General features: G+C 51.8%; 1 non-coding gene across 1 annotated transcript; it reads right to left on the bottom strand.

Moving 5' to 3' along the window:
* Positions 1 to 17,268: 17,268 nt before the first annotated feature.
* On the bottom strand, positions 17,269 to 17,341 carry TRNAK-CUU (transfer RNA lysine (anticodon CUU)). Its single transcript has one exon. It is a non-coding gene; the product is annotated as a tRNA-Lys (tRNA).
* Positions 17,342 to 26,832: the final 9,491 nt, after the last annotated feature.

Here is a 26,832-nt window from a genome sequence, read left to right as displayed (position 1 = left end):
GGGAGCGGCGGGCGGCTGGGCCAAGGTCACGGCGCGCGCGGGGAGCGGGTTCCCGCGGGTCGGGGGCGGCCCCCGGAGCTGTCCGGAGCCCGCGAGTCCGCGCCGGGCCGGGCCGGGCCGGGCGGGGCGGGGCGGGGCGGGGCGGGTCCCGCGGGGGGCGCTGCCGCCCTCGGGCCCGCCAACCACCTGTGCGCCCTCCCCGGGCCCGCCGGCGCCTCCCGGGCGCTCGGGGCAGCGCGCGGCGGGGATCCCCAGGGCGCCCCCCGCCCGGCTCCGCGCCCCCGCCCCCGCCCGCGCCCGCGCCCGCGCCCGCGCCCGCCCCGGGCCGCGCGCCGGCGCCCAGCCTTACCCAGGGTGAAGAAGGGCAGCTCGGTGTTGTCCAGGTCGTCCTGCACCGCCACGCGCCCCGGCAGCTCGCTGCGCACAAAGAGCAGGAGGCGCGAGTCGGCGGCGGCGGCGGCGGCGGCGGGGCCCGCGGAGCCCGAGGACGCGGCGGCGGCGGCGGCGGCGGCCCCGGTCCCGGCCCCGGTCCCGGCCCCGCTCCCGGCCCCGCTCCCGGCCCCGGCCCCGGCCCCGGCCCCCGCGCGGGCGCCGCTCCAGCCCAGGTCTCCGTCCCGCAGGGCGGGCAGCGCGGACACCGTGACGGTCTTGAGCCTGCACGGGCTGTCGGGCTCCCGCGGGGCGGCGGCGGCGGCGAGCGGCGGCAGCAGGAGCAGCAGCAGCAGCGGCGGCGGCGGCGGCGGGAAGCCGAGCCTCGGCCGCCCCCGGGGCCCCGAGCCGGAGCCGAGGCCGGAGCTGCGCCGGGCGCCGGCGGCCATGGCGGGAGGGGCGGAGGGGCGGAGGGGCGGAGGGGCTGCGGGGCTGCGGGCGGCGGAGGCGGCGGAGGCGGCGGGAGCGGCGGGAGCGGCGGGAGCGGCGGGAGCGGCGGAGCCGAGCAGGACGCGGAGCTCGGGCGCCGCGGGAGCCGCTCGCCACAGCCCCCGGCTCCGGGCTCCGCCTCCCGCCCGGCCCGGCCCGCCCCGCCGCGCCGCCTCCCGGCCCCGCCGCCCCCCGCCCCCCCCGGACCCCGCGCGCTCCGAGGCCCCGCCCCGCCTCGTGCTCTCCCGGGATCCCCCGAGGCCGCCCTCGCCGCCGCGCCCCCCGGACCCCCCCCCCCACGCCCGCCCGCCCGCCCGCCCCGGGTCGCCCCCGCCCCCGCCGGGCCCCCGTCCCCGCGCGGCTCCCGCCTCGGCCGCACCTGGGCGCGCCCCGCCCCGCCCCGCCCCGCCCCGCGCGCCCCAGGCCCCGCCCCGCCCCCACCCCCACCCCCACCCCCACCCCCCAGGCCGGGACTCAACTTCGGCGCCCCAGAAGCCCGCAGGCGAGCCCCGCACCCCAGGTGCTCCCCGGAAGCCCCGCCCCCCGCACGCCCGCCCCCGCGCGCCCGGGGCTTGGAATCCCTGCCCGGAGCGGGGAGCCCCCGCGGCTCTCCCGGCTGCTCCGCTCCTCCGTGTGAAATTCCTGAAAAGGGTGCGAGGTAGAGACCTGCTCCTCGGTCTGCGGCTGGCTCTGCCCCGCCCCCGCCCCCGCCCCCGCCCCCGCCCCCGCCCCCAGGGAGGGGGCTGCTCCCCAGGTCCCTGCCCCGGAGCCGGTCCCGAGGCCTCAGACCGCAGCAGCAGGCAGCCCTGGGCCCGGGGTCCTCCAGGGAGCCCTCCCCTCCCGGGGACCCCCGGCGTCCCCCACCCCGACACCCTTCCCCATCTCTCCTCTCTCTGTTTTCCCTTTCACGGCTCCCCTCGGCTCGTTCCTCCTCACCTGGACTTGAATCCTGTAAATGCTCCCTCCCCAGAATTTCTGAGACTGTCCCGTCCCTCCATAGCGCTTGCTCTCTGAGCCCTAACTTCTCTCGACTTAGTTCTCCCCTCTTCGGCTGCTTTTCTCCTTTCTACCCTTACCCCTTCGCACCAACCACCTTTTTTCCCCCTTTCCCATCACATCTTATTTACTGTGTTACGGCTTTGGATAGAGGCACAAGGCTGAAAAGAAGGAAAAACCAAACCCTTGGTTTGTGACCTTGGACCCATTACTGCTCACTAAGCATTGTCCAGGGGCCTGACAAGTGTGTATGGCAGCTTTCCTACAGAGCCATAGTCCAACGAGTTGGCTATTATGATTCCCATTTTTCAGATGAAGAAACTGAGATCGGGAGGTCAGGGAGGTGAAGGGACTCCCCAAGGTCATATAGCCAGCGAGCAAAGAGCGGAGATCTGAGCTCCAGGTGCCAAAGCCTTGGCTGTTTCTCTTCGATCACACTGTCCTCGGTGACCTTGGAAAAACCCACCCATGGGAGCCGAGAAGGGCCCATCTGCATGAGTGCCCGTGGGTGTGCCTCCGCCCTGAGGTTTGCAAGGTATGCCTCTCCTGTCTCAGTTTACTAATCTGAGGACCCAAAGGGAGAGGGGGAGGTGGAATCTGGCCTTTCGAGTCCTCTGATTCTAAATCGTCCCCTGCCTCTCTGGTGCCCGCTCCAGTCCATTTACTCCTCCAAAATATGTCGTCCTGCCTCCCTCAGTCTCTCCTTTGTACCCTTACAATCCGCCACTATCCTCTGCAATGGGGCTTTCTGATTCTCTATGCCCCTTTCTTCAAATATGCTGACACAGTCCATTTATAGAAGTGCACACCAGGAAAAAAGGGCTCCCTTATGTAAGGCAGAGTCTATGTAAGTCCTTCATGGACCTCTGGTACAAAGGCCTGTCGCATGCGACCAACACTTTCATTCATTCATTCCCACCAAATATCCAGGGCTCCTACCAGCCACTATATGGGGATGCGGAGCTGGATAAACACAGCTCCGGCCCTTGGAGAGTTCATAATGATGGGGGCGTGGGGTGTGGGGATGACACGAGCACAGAACCATCTCAGATACCAGGCAGGCAGGCAGGCCTGTGTGTCATGAGGTGTTTTGAAACGCGTGCTTGGAGAAATCGGGGAAAGCTTCCCAGAGGAGGTGGCATTGGCGTTGAACCATGAAGGACTAGGAGCTTGGGGGTAGGCATTGCCGGTTCAAGCTGGCGTTTGGCATCCTCTGCGACGGTTTGGCATCCGAATGGATCCCTTCCCTACGTCAGAGGGTGCTTCACTCTCTGAGCCACAGCCCACCTCCCAGGAAGAGACGGAAATTTCCAGATGCCTTTCCAGCCTCCGCCAGAGCTAGGGCTTGGGCAGGTGACTCGGGATTCGCCAACCAGATGCACCCACCGCAGAGGCTGGAAAGGAAGCTGGTATCTGGCACCCGGCACCATCCCCCCGGGGACCGAGGTGGCAAGACTCGGGGCAGTTCCATCCAGATGTTATCACCAGAGGATACGGCTGTGGGGCCCCGGCCGGGAGCTCGGTGGCACTGGCAGCGGCAGGGGCGTGAACCGCCCTGTCTGTGCCTGACAGCGACGGGACAGCAGTTGGCGGGGCCCAGGCCGTGTGGCCTGGTGCTCTCGGCCTCCCGCACGCTGCCCAGATCCCACGCCCTCCTGGAGATTCGGGGTAATCTAGCTCACTACTCAATTCTGCTTCTGCTGAAATCAGCCGGAATTGGTGTCTGTTGCTTGCGACCAAGGCGCCCGCCCGCCCGAGGGACGGCGCCCACGCTGGAAGCCAACGGAGGGCAGCGGGCCGAGCTCGTGGGGAAGGGGGGACGCGCGACCAGGGCGAGGGGCAGAGATGGAGGCAGGGCCGAGGAGAGGCCGGTCCGCTGTGCACTTCGCGGGGCAGGAGCACCGCCGGACCCCTACTTCCCCACGGGTCCTCGCACCCTGGGGGCCGCCCACGGTGCCAGCACCCACTGACCACACCTGCCCACCGCCCTGCCCAGGGCTTCACATCCCGGTACCCGGAAACCGCAGCAGCTGCTCGGATGCGAACTCCCGGCGACATGGGAGTTAGGTTGCAGCATCCCCATTATGCCGACGGGGAGGGCGAGGACAAGGCCTCGTCACCCCCCCTCCCAGGTGATGCCACTTCTCTGCTCCGACTCCACAGTCTCCCGTGTGGCCGCGGTGGCACCACTCTCGTCCGCCTCAGCTTCTGTCTCCCTTCTCTCCCCTTCCCTCGGTCACATTTCATTGTTGAGTTAATTAATGACATTTCATTATTGAGGCAACTTGCTGTCCTCTGGGGTGCCCTTGCACCCCCGTCCCTGACTCCACTGGTCGTCTCATCCTCCTTCCCTGCCCTCTCAGCAAATCCATTTTGCTTCATCTTTCAGATTTTGTCATTTTGTGACATTTTTTCTTTTCTCCCCCACCCCATACTCTAGTCTTTCTTCTCCTTTTCTTCTTTCTTTTTTTCTCTTTCTTTTGTTCTTTCTTTCGTTCTTTCTTTCTTTTGTTTTCTTTCTTTCTCTCTTTCATTCTTTCTTTCCTTCTTTCTTCCTTTTTCTTTCCCTTCCATCCATACCACGTGGCTGAGGCAGTTTAGTTGGAAAAGCAGAGGCTGGAGAGACAGGCAGGCTTTGGTTTGATATCATCTTTGCCATTTATCTACTGGGTCAAGTCGGTTACTAAATGGCCCTACTAGACCTTGCATTTTCTCACGTGAACTGGGGGAAGCAGGACGCACGTCTCAGGATCGCTATGGGAATTAAATGAGGCCTCATGTGTGAAAATGTCTGGCCTATGTTAGGTTCTCACTGCAGTTCTGAGCGAATTAAACATCATCCGGCATCTCACTCACTCTTTTCCCCGCCACCACCCTCCGTCCTAGCCGCAGGTATCTCTTCTCTATTCAGAGTAGTCCAGGCTCCTGGCGCCCGTGTTTTCACACAGGCCCTTCCTTCTGCCCGGAGAGATCTCCCTCCAGACTTCCCCTTGTTACCTTTTGCGTACCCGTGTCAGCTAACAGACCACTTCCCCTTCGGTGCGCAGCCACCCAGGCCGAGCTAGCCCGAGCTACGCGAACACGGGGTAGAGCCAGGCCCTGTCTGTGAATGATCGCGTATTTGTTAGCTTTACTCCAAGACACGCATTTACTAGTAATTCTGCAGCTGAAAAACTGAGTCCTTCGGATTTTCTACAATGAGCACCTTATACTCCCTCTATCCATGTGTCTGTTCCTCCCTCCCTCCCTCCTTTCCTTCCTTCCCTCTTTCCCAGCTTTCCATGAGTCAAGTAATTAAAAAAATAATAATAAAATAAAAAAAAAAAGGCTCCATGCACACTGTGGAGCCCAAAGCCAGGCTTGAACTCGTGAACGACAGATCCAGACCTGAGCTGAGATCAAGACTTGGGACACTTAACAGGCTGAGCCTCCCAGGTGCCCCATCAACTAATTATTTTAATGTCTTTCTTCTTTAAGCCTCGGGGTGAGCTCTAGAACACACACTCCAGCTGAGGAGGAAACCCTACTCTATCCCCTGCTCCACCTCTGTTCTATCGAAGCCCCATCTCCCACCCATCCTCCTCGAACCCACAAACCCCTATTGGTTTTCACTTGGCCTGTCACCCCGGTTGTTGCTTTAACCCTGCCTTGCTTGGTGCTGCACATTGACTCCATTCATCACCCGGCCTATTGTTTCTTTTCCTACCCTTAGGCCACTGCCCCCCAGATGCTCGTGGGGTAGCTGCCCGCCCCCTGATGCCCCCTGAGCCCCTGGAGCCCCCTGAGTCCCCCTGGAGCCCTCTGAATCCCTTGACTCCCTGGAGCCCCCTGACCCTCTGGAGCCCTCAGAGTCCCCTGACTCCTGGGAGCCTCTTGACCCCCTGGAGCCCCTTGACCCCCTAGAGCCCCCTGACCCCCAGGAGCCTCTTGACCCCCTGGAGCCCCCTGGAGCCCCCTGAACCCCCTCACCCCTGGGATCCCCTTGACTCCCTGGAGCCTCCTGACCCCCTAGAGCCCCCTGAGCCCCCCTGGAGCCCCCTGAGCCCCCTGACCCCTGGGATCACCTTGACTCCCCGGAGTTCCCTGACCCCCTGAGCCCCCTAGAGCCCAGCCCAGCTCCATCAGCTGGTACAGGATCAATTAATTACAAGAGTAAGGTCAATCTGGAAGTTTTCTCTTCTATTGTTGTTGTATCCAAAATAGACCGCTGCGAATGCACCTATCGCTTCCGTTTATTTCTCCAACTCAGATACCTCTCTGGTGTAAGTTCCAATTCTTTTCTCCTACCACTTACTATTTGGCTAATTCACTGTGATTTACAACGTCTGTGAGCCTTCATGTCCTTTCCCATAAGTGGGGTCATGGGAAGACTGAGTGAGCCAGCAGGGATAAATGGAAGCCCCCGGGGCTCTGTGGCACCCAGTAGGTCCTCAGGAACACTAGCTTGCTTCTACTCGCAAATGTCTATTTATTTGGTCTTCCCGTTACTTCTTTGTCTCTCTCTGCTTCCAACCCTCTATTTCTCATTTCCCTGTTCAGAGCATTCCCACTATATCTCATTTAGAGCGAACTTTTACCATTGTCTCTAACTCCTCTTTCATGAAAAATGAAAGAATATTTTAATCACCGTTGTCTTTCTTCATTTCCACTTGCATCTGTTTGACTGATTTCTGCCTCAACCCAGTACTTCTCTGACTCTTTCCCTTAACAATTCTCAAATTTATTATCTTTTTTCTCCAGCTCATACCTTTCACTACCTTCTGCTCTCCCTGTCCTCGGTCCTCTAAATCAACCCCTTCTTGTTCTGTGATTTACTGCAGTCATTTCCGACCCTTCTTGCACCATCCAGTTGCAAACCTCCCAATCCTCCCTGAAAGTCTCCGTCTCTTTCCTCCTTCCTCCTTCCTCCTTTTGCATTTTCTATTTCACGGCCCCTCATCTTAATTCACCCCCATCATTCATTTGCGTGTGCCCACATCTCTGTATCTCATTGCCTACTTAATCATTTAACCTATTCGTGTCCCCTCCCTCCTGTTACAGGTGTCATCCTTCATCATTAACACACATTAGCCGGCGATGTTGCTTTGGATCTCTTTTGTTACAAATATTACTACTGGTGTATTCTCAGAATCCTATTTTCAGGTCCCATTGGCTCTTCCAGTCTGGAATCTTTTCTCTCTGGGACCCTACTTAGGGAATAATAAAAAAAAAATCCTTGCAGTATCTGTTCTGTATTTATTCAAGCTGAACTGCTCACCTGGTGCATTAGAATGTCTATTACTAATGAAAAGTATAAGCTTTCTTCTCTGCTATAGAATACCGGGTCATTTTCCTTTCTGCAACACCTTATTTTTACTATTATATTTGAACTGGTAAAGGTGATGTCAGCGTAGAGTGGCTATTTCTACAGCATTATCTGTGTGCCTAGTATAAGGCATATAATACATTTATTTCTTTGGTAATTCTCATAACCACCTGGGAAGTTGGAACTTTTTCTTTTTTTTTAAGATTTTATTTACTTGTTCATGAGAGACACACAGAGAGAGGCAGAGACACAGGCAGAGGGAGAAGCAGGCTCCCTGAGGGGGATCACGCCCGGAGCTGAAGGCAGACGCTCAACTGCTGAGCCACCCAGGTGTCCCTGAAGATGGAATTTTTAACCGCTGCTTCACATGGGCACAACTGGGAACACTTGGAAAACGTATGGCCTCATATAAGCTTGGCAACTGACATCTAATAGTCTTTCCAAGTTCTTTGTGTAGAAATTCAACACTGGCCCCAGTACGCAGAGGGAAGGAGGGAGTGAGGAAAGAACGCAGATTGGTAGGTGGCGGTGTTAATAAGCAAGGGAACTCCAAGATAGGCTTGCCTCGGGCTGCCACAAAATAAGCCAATCTCCACATCTACCTGCCAAGATCTTAAAAGTTCATACAGGGGCCTGGATTCAGTCCTATACCATTACACGGTCCCAACAACCCATTGTTTTCTCAGGGTTGCCTCTTTGAACGAATTCCAGCTGTGGGAAAGGTGGGCATTTCACGTTCCCCTCATCTGAATGTACGTGTCACAGGCAGAGGAAGGGGGTGGGGGGCCTCTAGTTGCCCCAGGTCAGCTCACGGCCAGCTGCTGGCCATGTCCTCTGGGTGACCTTCTCCAACAACACAGTAAGAGGGCTAAGAGTGCCCATACTTTTGTAACAGAGATGATGAAAACCACTTTGCAGATGTGCTCTTTAGTATTTGTCCTCCCTGCTAAATGCTGGTGGCCACCAGAAATCCTGCCAGTCTGGTTCCCTGCTGTCTTTCATGTGTTAGGCCATCATTGATTATTTGTCGAATGAATGACTAAATGAATGGATGAATGGATGGATGGATGGATGGATAAATGAATGGGTGGATGGGTGAATATTAGGAGCACAATCTCTTGCATAAAGACAACACTGGGTTTGAACTTCAGCTCTGCCACTTAAACCTGTGTGACCTTGAACATAGGAGGAAGATGGCAGATTTCTTCTCGAAGTGTGTATCCTTACATTTGGTGATGCTTGCTGGTTTTGATTTTTTAGCTGATATTATTTAACAGCCTTCATACCTGGATAAACTAAGTGTTCAGAACCCACTCTCAGGATTGCTAGCTAGGATGCCTTGGGCAAGTTACTTATCTCTTCTCGTGTCACTTCTTCCTGCCTACGATGGGAATGATACCATCCGACTATTACACTCAAGGGCAAGTGCTAGTTTGGTTGATGGTGTGGGTTCACCCCAAGACTGCCTGCTTCCGTGCACATCTCATGCACATTTCACGACAGCAGAGGTCTCACTGCTCTGACTCCTAACTCCATGGCCCCGTTCACTGTCTCTCTCCCATATCTTCAGGAGCTCCTGCAAGCATAACTCCCGAGGCCTCGCCCAGATGTATCTCAGAGAGGCACAGGACATCCCCCGCTCCTGACCTACTTACCAAGCTATATTTGATGACTATTGTATGATAATCTGCAGACTCAGCAAGGCTGGGGCTCGGCAGGCTCCCTCTGTCTCCTGAAGGTCCAGCTGCCTGCACTCCGTGTCATGCTAGCGAGGCTTCCAGCAAAATCTGCTGGAAGTCCCTCTTTCCAGCTCTGGGCATTGTATGTAATAGATACGTGATTTTTTCGTTTATTTGTGGGGTTTAAAAATTTATTTATTTTTCTTTTTAATTTTTTTACAAAGAAAAAAAAATGCTTGAACTCAAAGAGCCCTTTCTTCCTCCTTCCCTTTCTCCTATCACCTCTCCCTCAGGAATCACTATGTTCCAGGCATGGGGATATAGCAACGAACAAGACTAAAGTGGTCCCTACACTCATGGAGCTTACAGTCTAATCAAGAGTTGGACAAAAACAAATCATCAAAAACGAATCTATGGGAGGAGGAAATGGGGAATTGCTATTCGACGGGTATAAAGTTTCAGTTATGACAGATAATTAAGTTCTAGAGATGTGCTGTACAACATCTGCTGTGCCTATAGTTAACAATACTGTATTGTATACATAAAGATTTGTTAGGAGGGTAGATCTCATGCTAACGGTTCCTAACACAATAAAGCACAAACTATATGACTGAAAGCGTTTAAATATTCTGTGATGGAAAAGAATATGGTTCTATGAAGTCGAATAATGAAAGAGTTATTAATTGATATTGGAGGACCAATCTCTGAACATGTGGCACCTCGTCAGAAACAAGGACAGATGAGTAGGAGTTGGAATGGCTAAGAGGGTCAGAAGGGCTCCAGGCAGAGGGAGCGAGCGGTGAGTGCAAAGGACCTGGGGGAGACCTGGCTAAATTCTGGGAGCCAAACATGTTGTGTTGTGGGGCTAGAGAGTTGAGAGGGAAGACCAGAAAAGGGTGAAATGAGTGTGGGCAAGTTAGTACGGCTTACGGCTTACGTTATTCAGGTGTATGCAGGCCGCGGTAAGGAGTGTGGATTTAATTCTAATTTAAATGGAAAGCCATGGGCAATTTTATGTAAGAGGATGGCACAGTCTGATACACGTTTTTAAAAATGCTACTTTGGCTGTAGGTAGAGGATGGCTCTGAGTTGCGCAGGAGAGGACAGCGGGAGTCTACCAAGGACTCTATCGCAGGCGTCCAGGCGTCCGCCTCTCTAGCGTGCAGACTTCCCCATTGTGATCTCACGCACCATGAGGTCCTACAGCTTGCATACGCTGCTGGTGGGAAACTCATTATCTGCATTCAAACCTGGTTCTGTCTTTGGTTGGCTGCGACCAACAGAAGGTACTGATTTATATTTTTCTTGTTGAATTTCCCACTTACTGATTCAAAGTCTAAAATTTGGAGGGAAGCTCTATGGGGCAAGTTTCATGAAAATTTTCCAGGTATCTGAAGGCATCTACTGTTCCCTCTCTTTCAAGGCATGACTGTCCTGGCTACTTCCACTCTTCTCTGCCTGAGGCTAAAATAAAAACAACAACAACTTCCATTTACATTGAATGTTGGAACATTCCTCAGCATAACGTTTGACTTCTATAAACCTGTGAGCCAGCAGGGCAGGAATTTTTAGCTTCCTTTACAAGGGCGAGAATAAAATTCAAAGATGTGATTTACCCAAGGTTGAGATGATTAATTGGAAGAATCGGGTCCTGAATCAAATCGTCCCACTCCTACTTCCAAGCTTCTTCCCACCTCTGGGCGAGAGTCAGCAGAGCGGAGGATAAGCTCATGCCTTCTGGTGTCAGATGGTCTAAGTTCAAATCCTGACTCTGACACTTACTGTGTGACCTTGGGGAAATCAAACTTTCTGAACCTAAGTTTCTTTATCTGGGCACAACAAAAATACCTACCTCGTGGAGTTGAATGACCTAATGGATTAAAAGCATGAAGCACTCTGCCAAGCCAATATTAATAATCGATAAAAATGTAATAAAAATATATTAGCTGTCGTAGCACTCTAGACTTTCTTGGCCAAATGCAAAACTGGCAACGTAGAGGTTGCTGTGGGTTTAGTACAAGGTGCCCTGGTTTAGAACAGTAACTCGGCCATAATGTCATGAGAAGGTGTTTCATCAGTGACTTGGTTCGTCTGTAAAATGGGCATAATCGTACCTCGCTCACAAAGTTGTTTATGAAAAACAAATTCTATAAATGGTAAGAGAAGTCCCCTAGCACCAAGCATTACTATTCAATAAATGTTAATTTATCTTTTTTCTGCTTTAATATTCCCTCTAGGAAGACCTTCCCAATGCCCCAGGCAGAGTTAGGCATCCTCCTTGCTTCACCCTCAGCACTTTGTAACTACCTAGAACAGAGCACACATCGTGAAACCTTAAAAGTATCTGCCTGGGTGGCTCAGTCGGTTGGGCTTCCAAGCTTCCAACTGGATCTCCACTCAGGTCCTGATCTCAGGGTTGTGGCCTTGAGCCCCTCATAGGGCTCCACACTGAGCATGGAGCCTACTTGGGATTCTCTGTCTCCCTATCCCTCTGCCAGCACTCCCCAACCCCCTCATGCTCTTTCTCTTTAAAAAATTAATTGATTTTTTTTTAAAGGATCTACTTGTCTGTCTTCACCTTTAGAATGGAGTTACTTGGTGTGCCAGATACTATTCTAAGCACTTTGTGAGGAACTTAATCGTCTTCATATGAAGCCTGGGAAGGAAGGGTATTATCCCTCAGTTAGGAAACCGAGGCAAGGGAGCTTGCATTATGCATCCCAGGTTGCATGGCTGACATAGAAGGGGTGCTCACTTGTTCCTTCTTGTTGTTTGGGTCTCGGTGCAAATGTCTTCCTTGGAGAGAGGACTTCCGTGACGCACTTCCTCCTCTAAAGGACTCACCCATTCAGCATCCTATCCATGGTGACATCATTTTGGGGGGGACAGGTTGGGAAAGCAGGAGGAGGCTTCACAGGGGAGATATAGTGCACTTGTGGCATTAAGCCTGAGGTCTGAGATGCCCACTTAGATTCACTGGGAAACAAATAATACTTGAAAAAGCTGTAATGTGTAGTATTCATCACCTGAGTCTACTGGTAGTTCATTCTCCCTGACATCTATGGAGATCCTTAGGAGCTAAAAGATTATCTAACACCTACCTTGCCATGCAGGATGCACTCTTTTTTCTTGTCGTTAGCTTTCTCACCTGTTTCTCTCTAATTAATTTTGGTTGCCCCGAGTCTTATGTAACCGATTAGCATAGTATTTAAGCTCCAAGACACTCTTTCTGATCTACTTTCTTACTATTTTTTCTTTTTTTTTTATAAATTAATTTTTATTGGTGTTCAATTTACCAACATACAGAATAACACCCAGTGCTCATCCCGTCAAGTGTCCCCCTCCGTGCCCGTCACCCATTCACCCCCACCCCCCGCCCTCCTCCCCTTCCACCACCCCTAGTTCATTTCCCAGAGTTAGGAGTCTTTATGTTCTGTGTCCCTTTCTGATATCTCCCACACATTTCTTCTCCCTTCCCTTATATTCCCCTTCACTATTATTCATATTCCCCAAATGAGTGAGAACATACACTGTTTGTCCTTCTCCGATTGACTTACTTCACTCAGCATAATACCCTCCACTATTTTTTCTTCCTACAACTTACACCATCATCAAAACAGTTCTCTCTACTACGCCCTGTGCACACTCCCAAATTTCCTATTACCTCTGTCTAGGTTATTTTTCCCCCCAACTAGCTCTGCACACACATACAGCATTCATCTCTCCTGGCCATTTCTGATTCTCATCACATTCTTTGTATATAATAGTTATATTTTCCTTTATACACCCTTATTCTTTCTTTATTTATTTAAAAGGATTTTATTTATTTATTCATGAGAGACACAGAGCGAGAGAGAGAGAGAGGCAGAGACACAGGCAGAAGGAGATGCAGGCTCCACGCAGGGAGCCCAGCATGGGGCTTGATCCCGGGACCCCAGGATCATGCCCTGGATGGAAAGCAGGCGCTAAACCGCTGAGCCACCCAGGCGTCCCTCTTTGTGTAATTGATTTATAACACAGTATTTTTTAAATCACATATGCTATTTGTAGTTAAGGCTGTGAGACTTTAGATCACTGTCCAGCAGATATTTATGCCCTTTCTCCTCCCACAGTGGGTAGAGAGACTCCTCCAGAACCCTTTGGTGTTGAACTTGGCCATATTGATTAGTGAGATATTGGCCATCACGATGTGTGCCAAGGCTATTATAGTGGCCCAAGTAGGGTGACAGATTCAGGAGCAGATCTGGACTTAACCCATGGTTTGGAGACAAGCCTCGCCAAACCAGCCTAAATCAGGAGACTCCCCCAGGTAACCATCAGATGCTTGAGTGAGAATCTATGATTGCCATTGTAAGCCGCTGAGTTTTATAGTGGCATTATTGCATAGTGTTATTGTGGCTATAACTGACTGATAGAAAGTCTTAGCTCCTTTCCTGTACTCTGAGTACCTTGAAGCCAGAGAAAGTCTGATTCGTCTTGTTTCACTCATGCAAAATTCCAAGGCACAATCCTAATACGTGTTTGTTGAACAAATGAATGGATGAATAAGTGAATAATTAAAGAGCTATAGAGAGAGATTCAAGAATTAAGGAGCCTAATATACTCATTAGTTCAACAAGAATTTACCGAGTACTTGTGTTGCATCAGGCGTTGTGTTAGAAAAACAGTATTCAGTGCTAAGCAAACCAGACTTGGCTTCTAGATGCTCCTTGGTGGCTTGGGAAAGCTTGAGAACCAGGGATTCATAATGCAGTCAACGTGCAAACTCTGATTATCCTTGAATCACATGCGAGGGCACCAAAATAATCAGAGAAGTGATAATGGATAGAAAAGAGCAGAAGATCCTTCTCTCGCTGCTGATTCCCATTATCTCAGGTTAAGAGCAAATCCCCGGACAGATGGGAGGAATTTGCATCCATTTGAAGAAAATGAGTAGTAGAAGCTGACCCAAGGGGTAAAAATGAAATTTATAGGGATAGGTATCGGTTGGTCATTTTCTGATTGCTGAATGACACCTCTGTCCCTTTCCACTATTGTGGAGAGGCTGTCAGCATGCTGAGCCTAAATGCCGTTATCATCTGTAAATCAAAAACCTGAATCCATGACTGTCCGACCTCAATGCCCTTTTCTGGGAGCATTTCTGATTATTAAGCATTTCTGTCACGTTTTTCTGCCTCGCCCACATGCTCACTCCAAAGACGTGGCTGTGGAGCTTGTGGCTGACGACTTCCATGGCACGATGGAAGGAACTCAAGGAATGAGGAGCAGGCCTGGAATTCCTAAATCATGGAGGCCATCATCAGAGCCAAGACTGAAGTCCAGCTTCTCTTGCTTTGGGCACCAGCCCCTGGGAGATAAAATCCATCCAGCTTGTGCTCTCAGATCACCTAAGGTTTTGTGTTGGTATCTATGTTTTGAAAGAGCAGGTGGTGAGGACAGATGGACTCGGAGAGAAAGGGCAATTTTTGCAGGGCTTGAAGGATGACGCTCCAAAAGGGAATGCATGGCTCTTTCCAAAACTAGCACCTTTTGGCTTGAAAGAATACGGTGAGACTTTTTACCACCTTCCATAAATGACACGTTGACATGATCACAGATCCTAATGGGCGTATAGCAAGCCTAAAAAAAAAAAAATCAACTTTTAGGTCAAGTAGACAACTATCCGCAGAGATCTACTTTCTAATCATTGTGCGATTTAAATGTGATAATGCATGGGCAGCGCGTAGGTCCCTATTTAGCACGTGGCGACAAAAAGCACAATAATAATAAACAGTAACGTGCAGCAGGCTAAATGCTGTGAAGGTCTCATTTCAACTGGCTCAACGACTCTAAGAACTAGGAAAGGTAGAGATTGCCATTTGATATTTGAGGAAGCTAGAACTCAAGAGGCAAAATCCCTTATCCAGAGTCACACAAATAATATATGTTGGGGTCAGGATTTGAACTCAGGCAGCCTTATTCCAGACCCCTGGTTACAACCACTACTCCATATTCCCTCTCATAATCAATTTTAGACTACGAGAAACGGAAGCTCCCATCATCATCATTATCATCATTTTCCTTATCATAATCATAATTATTAGAGAGAGTAACAAGAAGAGTGACTGCATGAGGGTAGTTCTCTGGAATGTTCCTACTGAAAGACACTACTGATTGAGGAGTATAGATGCAAGTTTAAATGTGGCCTTTGAGGGGTTGCCTCAGTTGGTTAAGCATCGACTTTTGGGTTCGGCTCAGGTCATGAGCTCAGGGGTGGTGAGATCAAGCCTGGGTCGGGCTCTGTCTCTGCTCTGTGCTCAGCAGGGAGTCTGCTTGAAGATTCTCTCCCTCTGGCCCTCTTTCTGCTCTTGCCCCTGTGCCTGCCTATTCTCTTTTTCTCTAAAAATAAATAAATCTTTCAAAAAATATATATATATATATAAATTACACACACACATGAATGTGGCCTTTGTGGCCAAACTGTAGGAGACGGGTCAAAAGGAAGGGAAAGCTCTGTGAAGTTCAAAATACTTACTTCCGGCTTCACCATACGGTAGCCTACGCCACATACCCCCTGAGTCATCTGAAAAATGGGATGCAGTGTGGATTACACCAAGGCCCAATCCCCTCCCTTTCCCAGTGTCTGTGACCTTTGCCAGGTGTCTTTGCAGTTGCTCTTTCAAGAGAGGCAGACTCTATCCCCTGCCCTCCTCCCTTTGAACCAGAGCCTGGCTGTGTGACTTGTTTTGACCAAAAGAAAGAGGCGGACGTGACAATGGACCAGTTCTGAAACTGTGTATTTCTGCTTTAGGTCTCAGGCTTCTTTAGTCGCAAGGAGAAGCGCAAGTCTGGGCTAGCCTCCTGGTCTCAGAAGCAGGATGACAAACACGTGGAGCAGAGACTTCCCAGCTAGGATGCTGCAGGCAAGCTCAGCATGGAGCTAAATCCCCGCCGACTTGCAACCCCATTGAGGAGCCTCACCTACAGAGCTGAACTCCAATCCACCTCCTAATCTGTAAGTGATGATAATAAATCATTGTTTTAGGCCACTGAGTTTGGGGTAGTTTATCATGCAATGACAGGCAACCGGGACGGAGAATGATCGTACATACTTATGCCCAAGAACATAGCAACTGAATAAAGAGCAGCTCCCTTCCATGCCTCCTTAGTCAGAAAACTCTCAGTTCCTGCCAGTGTGACATTAGGGTCACCAGGCACATAGGTGGAGGGAGCCAGCTCAGGGTCAGCTTGTAGCCAGGCTTCCCCTTTGGCTCCTCAAGGAGGCGGGGAAATGCACAGACACCACGTGAAGCTCCACCATCAACATGTGGATGGCCCGACAGCCTCAGAGCAGGTTTCCCTAGAGTGATTATTTCCATTGCCACAGCCAGTGATTTCTATGTCAAAGTCAGTTCCCCTCTTCACTCCTGATTTTTCATTTCTTTAAAAATGACAGTATCTGATTTAGCTTTTGGAAGAGGGCAGGGAGTTTGGGGGGGGGGTGGAGGATGAAGGAGAAAGGCAAAGGAGGAAAGGAACAAACTGCCTCACCAGAATGGGCTCTCCACATATAAAGTGCTAATGAAATTCAAAATAACAACAATAATTATGCTTCCAAGGCCGAAGCCTCACATTTCTCACTATGAATATTCATCGCCATGTTATCTTTCGAAGGAATAAAAATTGGGTGAAACAGTAATATGCCTGAAGTTTTTTTTTTTTTTTTTAATTCTCCTATTCTATTTTTACCTGGATCCAGGCAGGCCCCTGGTTTGATAGTACCTGCATTGTAATATTCTTTATAGCTGTGATGCGAGTCTCACTGGTGGCCACGTGCAGACCCCTCAAGTGGAAGATGCTTAAAATGTCAATAAAATGTAAATTAAAAAGAAGGGGGATCAGGAGGTAAGCTGAAACCGCTCTGTGGCTGGTAAATGGCCACAGGTGGACTATCACTCTGACTTTGAGCGTGGCGGCCAAGAATCTGGACAAGAGAATCCAATGCCTCTTTTACCAACTGGCACAGACGATTAGGAGGTTGTTGCTGAGCTCTCAATAGAGAGGTGCAGCTCTGCTGTCTGCGGTGGTTTCCGATTGCCCCCCAAGCCCAGAAGAGCATCCACGCAGCCGCAGACATCACAATGCACAGTAAATGTACACACACCGTATCAGTCTGCTTGGGCTGCCATAACAAAATTCTACAAGCTGGTTGGCTTAAACAACAGAAAACTTATTTTCTCACAGTTCTAGAGACTGGAGGTCCAAGATCAAAGTGCCAGCTGGATTAGTGTCTGGTGAGAGCTCTGTCTTTGGGTTGCAGATGGCTGCCTTTTCTCTGTATCCTCATATAGCCTTTCCTTGGTGTGTGTGGGTGTGTGAGCAGGGTGAGGAAAAGAGAGAGATCCCTTTTTATTTTATTTTTTTCGAGATTTTATTTTTGAGTAATCTCTATACCCAACGTGGGGCTTGAACTCACAACCCTGAGATCAAGAGTCTCATGCTCTACCAACTGAGCCAGCCAGGTGCCCAATCCCTTCTTCTTAGAAGGCCACCAATGACCTCTGGTTAGGGCCCCACCCTCTTGACCTCATTCAACTTTAATTAGCTCCTGAAGGCTCTATCTCCAAAAACTACTATGTTTGGGGGTTAGGGCTTCAGTATATACATTTTTGGGAGGGACACAATTCAGTCCATAGAATACAGTATGGCCAACTTTCTCTGCAGGCACTTGCGAAGGTTCATGGTTCCCACTGTCACCAAGGAGGGGAAAAAAGGGCTCATATTACCCAGTTATGATGTAAGCACTGGCCTATATTTCAAGGCGGAGAGTCAGGATGTCAGCATTGATAACATCACTCCGGAAGGGGTGGAAAGAGTGGAGGAGTGAGACAGGAATCACATGCTTTATAAAGCAAATCCCATGGGAACCTCTGGGCCCAGGAGCTGTGAGCCAGAGCGCTTCCTTTGCCAGGTCTCTGAAAAGCAACCGGGTTTGTCTAAGTCAGCAATCAGGTAGGGAGCCCCAGGGACAGAGGAAGGGCCTTGGGGAATCGCTGAGTGCAGGTGTGCCCTGGGAAGAGGAGAGCCCAGGTCAGTAGGCTGACGGGGTGAGTGTGGGAGAGGAAGCCTAACAACGTCGCAAGTGTTTGACATACGAAGACTTCTCCCTAAATAACTCTCATCATGTCACCCGTAATTTTGTTTACAAACCTTCAGCAGCTTGTGGAGGCTTTCACAATAGCGGGCTAACGTCTTAGCCGTTCATGGCTCTGCTGGCTGTGGCTTCAGCTAGCCCTTCCTGTCTTTCGCCAGGACAGTCACGGGAACGTTCAGGCCATGCTTATCTCAGAGAGCCACTGTTCTGAGCCTTCTATCCGTACGGACTCACTTAATTCTAACCTTTAGGATTTCCTCTTCCATTTTTACCTGGATCCAGGCAGGCCCCTGGAAGGCAGTAGAGACTATCCTCATTTTACAGATGAGAAACAGAGAGTTCTTGAAGGTTAAGTGGCTCAGCCCATGTCACATACCCAGCAGGCAGTCAAGCTGGAACTCAAACCCAAGACATCTAACCGGAGAGCCCATGCTCTTAAAAACCAGAGGATACTCTTTCTTCATGCACTTGACGTGACAGACTCCCTGGCTTTCTCCCAAATGCATCCTATGCTTCCTCCTCCTGGGGTGTTCAACTTCATCCCATTCCCTGCAGATCCCAAGTCTCATGAATATTCAAAGCCAAGCTCAAGGGGTGTCTTCTCTGTGAAAATTTTCATGGTGCCCCCTGCTGTACGTGGTACCTCCCAATTCATCTCCCACTGAGCATCTTATCTGTTCTTTTGTAGTGATTACCATTTGGGAACGAAAAAGAAAATTAATATGACTGGGGTGTAAGTGTGTCAAATAACTATCAGATAGGGAGGCATCAGAGCTCCCCCCGCAGGCTGTGAGCTCCACACAGGCCCGGGGTGAGTATGTTGGCACAGCCCACACCGCCTAGAACAGTGCTCCCCACGCTTAGTGATTCTATAAGGTGGGATCAGGTTGGGGGAATTTAACAAAAATCCCAAAACAGTGCATTTAATGGGGCAGACGTCTAATTCTCTCCCTCATAAAATAAGTCTGGGGATACAGGGCCGAATTCTTCTAACAGTTCCATAGTCATCAGGAACCCAGATCACTTCTGTGTCTTTGCTTCTTGATCCCTAAGGTGTGGCTCTGCTCTTCATGGTCCAAAAAGGCTGCTTGAGTTCCAGCCATCGTATGCATGATCTAGGTAGTAGGATAGAGTAAGAGGAGGCTTCGTGCAAGTGCCACACAGCACTTCTGCTTCTATCTTAGGGACCGGACTTCGCTACACAGTCACTCCTAACTGCAAAGCAGCTGGGGATGTCATTTTAGTTATTTAGGCGGAGGTATGGCCTTCCAGGTAAAAACGAGAATTGTGTTCGTAAGGAAGAAGGGATAAATAGCTGTTGGAAGCAACCAGTCGTAGTAGGTCCCCCGTAAATATTCAACGACTAATTCTTGAAACCTGCTCTGTGCCCGTCCCTGCAGGAACGTTAAGGACACGGGATCCAACAAGAAAGCTAAGGCCCCTGCTCGCTATGAGTTTATGCTTCATTTTAAAAAAGATTTTATTTATTTATTCATGAGAGACACAGGGAGAGAGGCAGAGAAACAGGCAGAGGGAGAAGCAGGCTCCATGCGGGGAGCCCGACGTGGGACTCGATCCGGGACCCCCGGATCACGCCCTGAGCCGAGGGCAGATGCTCAACCGCTGAGCCCTCCAGGCGTCCCGAATTTATGCTTTAGATGGGAAGATGAATAAAACAGGACTTACCAAATTTGGGCTGGGGGTTCCCATAGGGTGAGTCCAGGGTGGGGCAGGAGCCCTGAGTGGATGAGACTTGGACTGCCGGGTGGAATGAATGAACTGCATAAAAATATACAAGAAACCCTTCTTTTGTCCCATTCCAGTGGGAGTGAATAAGCAAGGGGGGAGAGCAGGGGAGCTGCGGGAACGTAAGCTTGAAGGAAAGAATACGGCCAGGCCCACGGCATTCTAAACGTGGCTGGCCCACCTGCTACAATTTGGGCGAAGCACTCCCCATCTCCAGAACCTCGTGACTTCAATGTGCACAGTGACATTATACGGAGTCTTCCAGAGTTTGTGGGAGAGCGGACATGGTACACAGCAGGTGCTAAATAAAGGTCCGCTTTCCTCTGGAAGGCAAAGGATGTGGCCGTGATGACCGCGAGGCACACGCTCTCCCCCTCTTGCTTTAGCCCGCCAGCTCCAGCCCGAGCCCTCCGGCTTCCGCGCAAGTCAGGTGCGGACGAAGCCGAGATTGAATTTGATTTTTTTCCCCCCTTGAATTGACATAAAGGGGCCTGTGCCTTAATGACTAGTCATTGCCCTTCACGCACACAAAGTGGTAACCCGTCCAGCCCATCAAAGCCTGCCCTTTGAAATGCTGAACCAGACAGTGAACAGAAAGTATCTGCCAAAAGGCGTCTTTTCTCCCAGAGATAAAAGCGACTTGAAATGTATGTAAGTCGTGCGCCCGTGTTAATTAATCAGGATTCGCATTAAAAGCTTAAACGTCTTTGATGCGGGACGCTCGGGAGCCGGCACCTTTCTTCCTGCTCTATCAGAGGGGAGAGGGGCGGGCAGGGCGGCCCAAGAGGTGTGCGCACCACCCTAGGGCCTCACTACTGTGTCGCCACCAGGCCAGCTGCTAACGGGCAGGGAGGGGATGGGCTGTAGTCCCGAGGCCACCACGCTCTCCCGGTGTCGCCGGCTCATCAGAGCCCACCCAGCCCCGAACCACGCACGCTTCGGGCGCAGCCTTCTTACCCGGTGTGTGTGCTCAATAGGACTTCGTGGCGGTGACGCCGGGCCATCCACGCCACGTTGGATTTGTGGCTTTCTACTACCTGCCGGGTTGGGTGCCGTGGCCGGTCAGGCGCAGTCGCTGCCTTCTGAAGGGTCCGGCACTGGGCTTCTCGAGTCGTGTGCTGTGCCCCCGGGGGACGGGGAGCCACACCGGAGACCCTCTTGGTCGCCAGGCCTGGGGTGTGGGGAGGTGATCGGGGCTAGTCTGGTGGGTCAAGGCCGGGCGTGCTGCTAGACGTCCTCCCAGGCACAGGACACCCCCATGGGGTGTCCAGGCCAAGATATCCACAGCTCGAGCCCGAGACAGCAGGAGAGCGGACCTTTCAACCAGCAATTTCAATAAAGCGCAGCAAGTGCCGTGTCCTAGCAGGAGCCAGGCTGGAAAGCCTCCCCACAGAGGGTGTGGAAGCTGCGACCTTGCAGCTGAGCAAGGGGTGCGCAGGGGGGCAGGGGGACGGGGGTGCAGGGGGGCAGCGGGGCTGCTGAGGGAAAGGCCTGCGGGGATTCTAAGGCCGGAGGGCAAGGACCAGTGAGAAGTGGGACTGGGCGCGTAGCTGGAAGGGAGAACGGGAAGGGGAGAGGTTGCCCAGAGGCCAGCAGGCCGCGGGGCTGAGCATAGGGCTCGACCTCAAAATTCCTGCAGTCAGCGGAAGGACTCCGAACTCAAAGGTGACATGTTAGACATGTATTCGAGACAAACACCTGCCCAGGCCCTGCCCCGGGCGTGGCGCCGTGATAACAGGGTTGCCTGGGCCGCGACAGTCTGTAGGGAACAGCGAGGCGGGACAGCGCGGCTCAGAGCCGTGGAGGGAAGACGTGGGGGGCTGGTTGCGGGCTGGGGGCCCGGGGAAGCAGGGCACCTAGCTGGGGCTGCCCGGCCACACTGGTCACCGTGGTTCCGAGCAGGAAGGCCACAATTGGGCCGCAGGCTCGAGACCAGGCGAGCTCCCTCTTAGTGCTTTGCGGGTGGCTGCCTTCCCCGTGTCCTTGCTTGCCAGAGACGGGGAGACGGAGAGATGGAGGGAGACGGGAGGGGGGAGAGATGGAGGGAAATGGGGGGGGAGATGGGGTGGGGGAGACGGCAGGGGAGACAGAGGGAGAGACGGGGGAGACGGAGGGGGGAGAGATGGAGGGGGAGAGTCGGAGGAGGGGAGACAGGGTGGAGACAGACAGGGTGGGGACAGATGGAGGGAGAGATGGGGGGGAGAGATGGGGGACAGAAGGAGGGAGAGATGGAGGGAGAGATGGGGGAGAGATGGAGGGGAGAGATGGGGGAGAGATAGAGGGGAGGAGATGGGGGAAAACATGGGGGAGAGACGGAGGGGGAGATGGAGGGGGAGAGACGGGGGGAGGGATGGGGGGAGATAGAGGAGGGGGAGATGGATGGGGGGACAGATGGGGTGGGGACAGACAGAGGGGGAGACCGGGGGGGAGAGATGGGGGGACAGACAGAGGGAGAGATGGGGGGAAGAGATGGGAGAGAGATGGAGGGGGAGACGGGGGGAAGAGATGGGGGAGAGACAGAGGGGGAGACGGAGGGGAGACGGGGGGGGGGGAGAGACAGGGGGAGGGGGGAGTGCGAACATGGGAGCTCTGGTCTCCTCATCCTCCCCTAAGGGTGCCAGTCTCCTGGGGGGCTCCCCTCTCAGATTTTCTCCAAATCCCAGTATCCCCCAAGGCCTCACATCCAAATACGGGTCACGCTGGGCAGGAGGGCTTTAGCATATGAATCAGGGATCCAGGTCTTGGCCAAACCGGGGAGGTGATTCATCACCTCAGGCTGGGGACAATGACTCTTGCTTGCTGTTTACCTTCCTGGGGACTAAACATCTTTCAGTCTCTTCAATGCAGCTTTCACGGCCTTCTTGCCTCCCAGTTGTGCTCCTTGGAACCGCCTCTCTTGCCTTCGACTCGAGTGACCTCCCATGTGGCCGACACCTCTCAGCCTCCTGGTCTCAGACGGGACATCGCCTTTCCTGGGAACTCCTCCGTGGATCCCCTAGTCTGGAGACTGGGCTCGCGCGGTGTCTATCACCCCACTAGAGCGTGGCCTCCATGAGGCAAGGGCCGTAAATTGCCCTCCGCTCTGTCCCTCTGGGCAGCACAGTCCTAGCCGGCGGCAGGTGCTTGCTAACTACTTATTGAGGTGACCTGCCCTCGGAAGCCAGAAGAAACGCAAACGAGGTGGATCTCATCTGAGGAATGAGTCAGGGTCAGGGTCAGAGTTCAGAACCGAGGCTGCAAACTCCCAGACCTTTGGGAATCCTACTTATTTGGCGCCAGTTGGATGCCGTGGGGGATAGTGTGGGTAAATGAAGTCCAGGGCTACACCAGAGGCGCCCGGGTGGCTCAGTCGGTGAAGAACCCGACGCCTGATTTTGGATCAGGTCATGATCTCAGGGTGGTGGGACCAAGCCCCGTGCCAGGCTCTGCACTGGGCTTGCGTGGAGCCTGCTTGGCATCTTTGCGCTCCTTCTCCCTCTGCTCCTCCCTGCACTCTTCAGAAAAAAAGTTCAAGGCTATACCAGTAAAGTGAAACAAGTGCACAGATTTGAGATAAATTATTTGGGTGGGGGAGCGGAGGTGCCTGGGTGACTCAGTTGGTTCGGCTCAGGTCTCGATCCTGGGGTCCTGGGATCCTGTCCCACCTCGGGCTCCCTGCTCCGCGGGGAGTCTGCTTCTCCATCTGCCCCTCCCCCTCTCACGCGTATGCTTTCTTGCTCTCTCTCTGAAATAAATAAAATCTTTTTTAAAAAAAGGAATTATTATTTTTTTTCAAGGATTTTTTTTTCTTCCAGGGGAAAGAGGAGTCCTGGAAAGCTCTGTGGTTCAAGCGGTATTTCAGCGTGGCCTTGACTAACGTACAGGCCTGCGGCTGCCACTGCATGGTTGTGTTCCCTCTGCCTTGGCATAGGTTGATCTGCCAAATTCGTCACACACCAGTCTCCGTGAGCGCAGGTGCAGCTTCGTGTGCAGAGTGTCACCTAGGTTACATCCCACAGAGGACACCTATTATGTGCTGCTCTGGGCTGCGATCTCCAGGCGCGTGCATTCAAAGCACAAAACACCTACAGCATATCCAACAAGACGTACATTATGTATTAAAGATCATGAATAGTGCGTGTGTGTGTGTGTGTGTGTGTATCCATAAAAACCTATGTTTTGTTCAGAGGCTTAAGCTTTCAAAGAATTTCCATGGCAAGAACCTCATTTCTTCTGCAGGACAATAATACGAGGTTAGGCAAAGGCCCTGTGATACTCACCTTACCGAGGAGGAAGTGGAGGCCTGATGAGGTTACAAGCGTCTCGGTCAAGGCCACACAGCTCTCACGATACAACCAGGGATGGGCCCCGGGCCTCTTTGTGGCCAACAAATCAAACTCATCCAACCCACTCTAGGTGAACTCTCTAGATTATGAGAAAATATGTCCAAATGTGTTCCCGAAAACAGCTGCTGGCCATTGGCTCGACCTTAGTGCAGTCTTAACATACGATCGTTCACCATGTGAATGGTATTTAAACAGTTGTATCTTCCTGATTGACCCCAAATTAATTCCCTTCATTATAAAGTTTGTGTTCTTATGTTTTAGTAATAGGCGCTGTGGCGAAGTTTAGGAACGAATGCATAATTAGTAATAACATGAGCTTATGTTCATCTGAAGTTAAGAGCATTTGGTTACAGCCTCCACTGGAAGAAGCTGAGGCCACTCAGTAAGAAAACTTTCTTCCCTGAATTTGGAACATTAGGACAAATAACCAGGTTATTTATGAGATAATCTGGCTCAAGGCACTGCATGTATACATGTGCAATTACAGGTAGTTACACCAAGGCACCAAGTTCTCGTAAACCCTTCCAACTCAAACTTGAAGCAAATGTGTTTTGTGTTCCCTTCCTCATACCCCTTCCATCAATCTTTTTTTTTTCTCCCTTTTTTCTTCTTTTCTCTTACTTAAGACTGTGTGCTCCCTGTGAAGGTTTACACAATAAAGCCGATGATAATGCCGACTGCCTAATTCTAGGGAAGAAAGAAGGAGAGCTGTGTTGAATTAGGCTCAGATGCATTCCTGTGATCCGAAGTTGCCCAACACCGTATGTTTTCAAGCCTGCATATAAAGCAGTGGCTTCTCTGTGGCATTCACATTGTCTTTATCTGCTGCTCCCGCCGCCTTCTGCGTGCACTCACATACACAGGCTTGCAGAGACAGAGGCTGTTCCTACGCAAACTTTGCCGAAACAGCAATTCTCCCACAGATAAATCACTTCCTTCCCAAGGAAGCAAATACCTTTGCCACATGGCTGGAGTGGGCGGGAGGACTCCCGTCCAGAAATCCTCACCCTGGCTGTCAGTCGCTTAGCAGGGCTGCAGGGGGAGCGGCCGTGAATGCTGAGCCGTCCAGGAGGACCACAGCCACCAGGCCCGGGGACCTGCAGGGCCCTGTGTCAGGAGACAGAGCTGATCGGCGGCCGGAGCCCGCCGGGAGGACTTCGGGGGGCTGCCCGAAGAGGGGAGCATGCATGAGCTTCCCAGAGCTAACGTCCATGCGGAGCGGGAGCCCCGGACAGATGCCTTCTGGCTCGGGGATCCTGGGGAGGGCATCGCCCTCCTCCCACGCTACTAAGGGGCAGAAAATCACACGCAACATACCGATGGGTTGCAAATATGTGGATGCTAATAATGTGCTTCCCCTACTGCACAAAAGAAGAAAACACAGAAATGGGTTAATTAGCTCCTATGCAGAATTTAATTAGAGCATCTTTGTTCACTCTGCTTCAGCCAGAATCTCAATTATCAATCCCTGTTTCCATGATTTTTGAGCATGGACGTAAATTTTCACTTGGGGCTTCCCATCAAAAGCGCGGGGGCCCGGCTAGCTTCCCCATGGCGGTGGTAGCCAATTTCGGCATGGAATTCGAATTACTTTGAATTCATCCCATTATCACAGGGAACAAAGACTCCTGTCTGCACTCAAAGGCATTTCCAACCCCCCTGTGTGTATAATGATAAGTAGGTTCTTGGAAAGTCCAGATGGGAGCCAGGGCTGGGAACTCTGTAACTTTTTTTTTTTTTTTCTAGAAGATGAAGCAATGATAAGTGACCTGGATGATGTAACAATTCGATTAATCCTCACAACAATGCCCTGAGGCGGGTGCTATTATCATGGTCAGCATTTGCTAAAGAAACTGAGTCACAGAGAGGTTGAGCGATTTGTGCAGACACTTGAACCCAGGTGCCTGGATCCTGGGTTCACGCTCTCAATCATGCGCTCCCGTCTCACGGCAATGTACCAGCCGCCTGCTGCAAGAACGCCCGTGCCAATTCTCCTGGAGTCATCAATTGAATCAAATTGTTCATTTTCTTGGAATGATATTACTTAGGGCTATTTTGATTTTTAATGACAGGAATCAGACCCTTACTTAACTTATGCAAAAGGGGAAACGGATTGGGGGTGGTGGTGGTGGTGGTGGGGACGACTCTTGAGCAAGCCAACGGAGGAACGCAGCCGGACACGAGAAACAAATGGAACCGGGACCTAGAAAATCACCGGGACTTTCTCCTCGTGTCTTCCTTCTTTCTTTCTTGTATCTCTGGCACCTGCTTTCTTCACTCCGTCTGTCTGCTGAGTTGCATCCTGCAAGTAAATGTTCCACAGAAGAGAAGCTCATACCCACAGATTCTGGGTTTCATTTCTCACACACTTGGATTCAAAGAGAGACTTATCCAATATTTGCTCCTAATATGTCCATAAAGCCCCAAATGAAAGTGAATATCATTTTTGTTATCACCGAAGACCTTGTTGTACATAACTCTATTGATTTCTGCGTCTGGCGCTTCGAATAGGTGCTTTGACCTACACTACACACGTGCCTGAGGTAGGAGCAGCTGCATTTCAAGCTAAAAACCTTACAAGGGTCCCCAATCCTTACTGGGCTGGTTAAAGGGGTTTTCTTGAACTCTTTCCAATCTATACCTGCTGTTCAGAATTTGATACTTCAAACAGCATCAGGAAGTAGGCTCGGTGGTTCTTCTTCTTCTTCTTCTTCTTCTTCTTCTTCTTCTTCTTCTTCTTCTTCTTCTTCTCTTCCTCCTCCTCCTTCTCCTCTTCCTCCTCCTCCTCCT

The sequence above is a fragment of the Nyctereutes procyonoides genome, unplaced genomic scaffold (assembly GCF_905146905.1).
Source record: "Nyctereutes procyonoides isolate TBG_1078 unplaced genomic scaffold, NYPRO_anot_genome, whole genome shotgun sequence".
NCBI lineage: Eukaryota > Metazoa > Chordata > Mammalia > Carnivora > Canidae > Nyctereutes > Nyctereutes procyonoides.
This window is presented reverse-complemented; position numbering and strand designations above follow the sequence as displayed.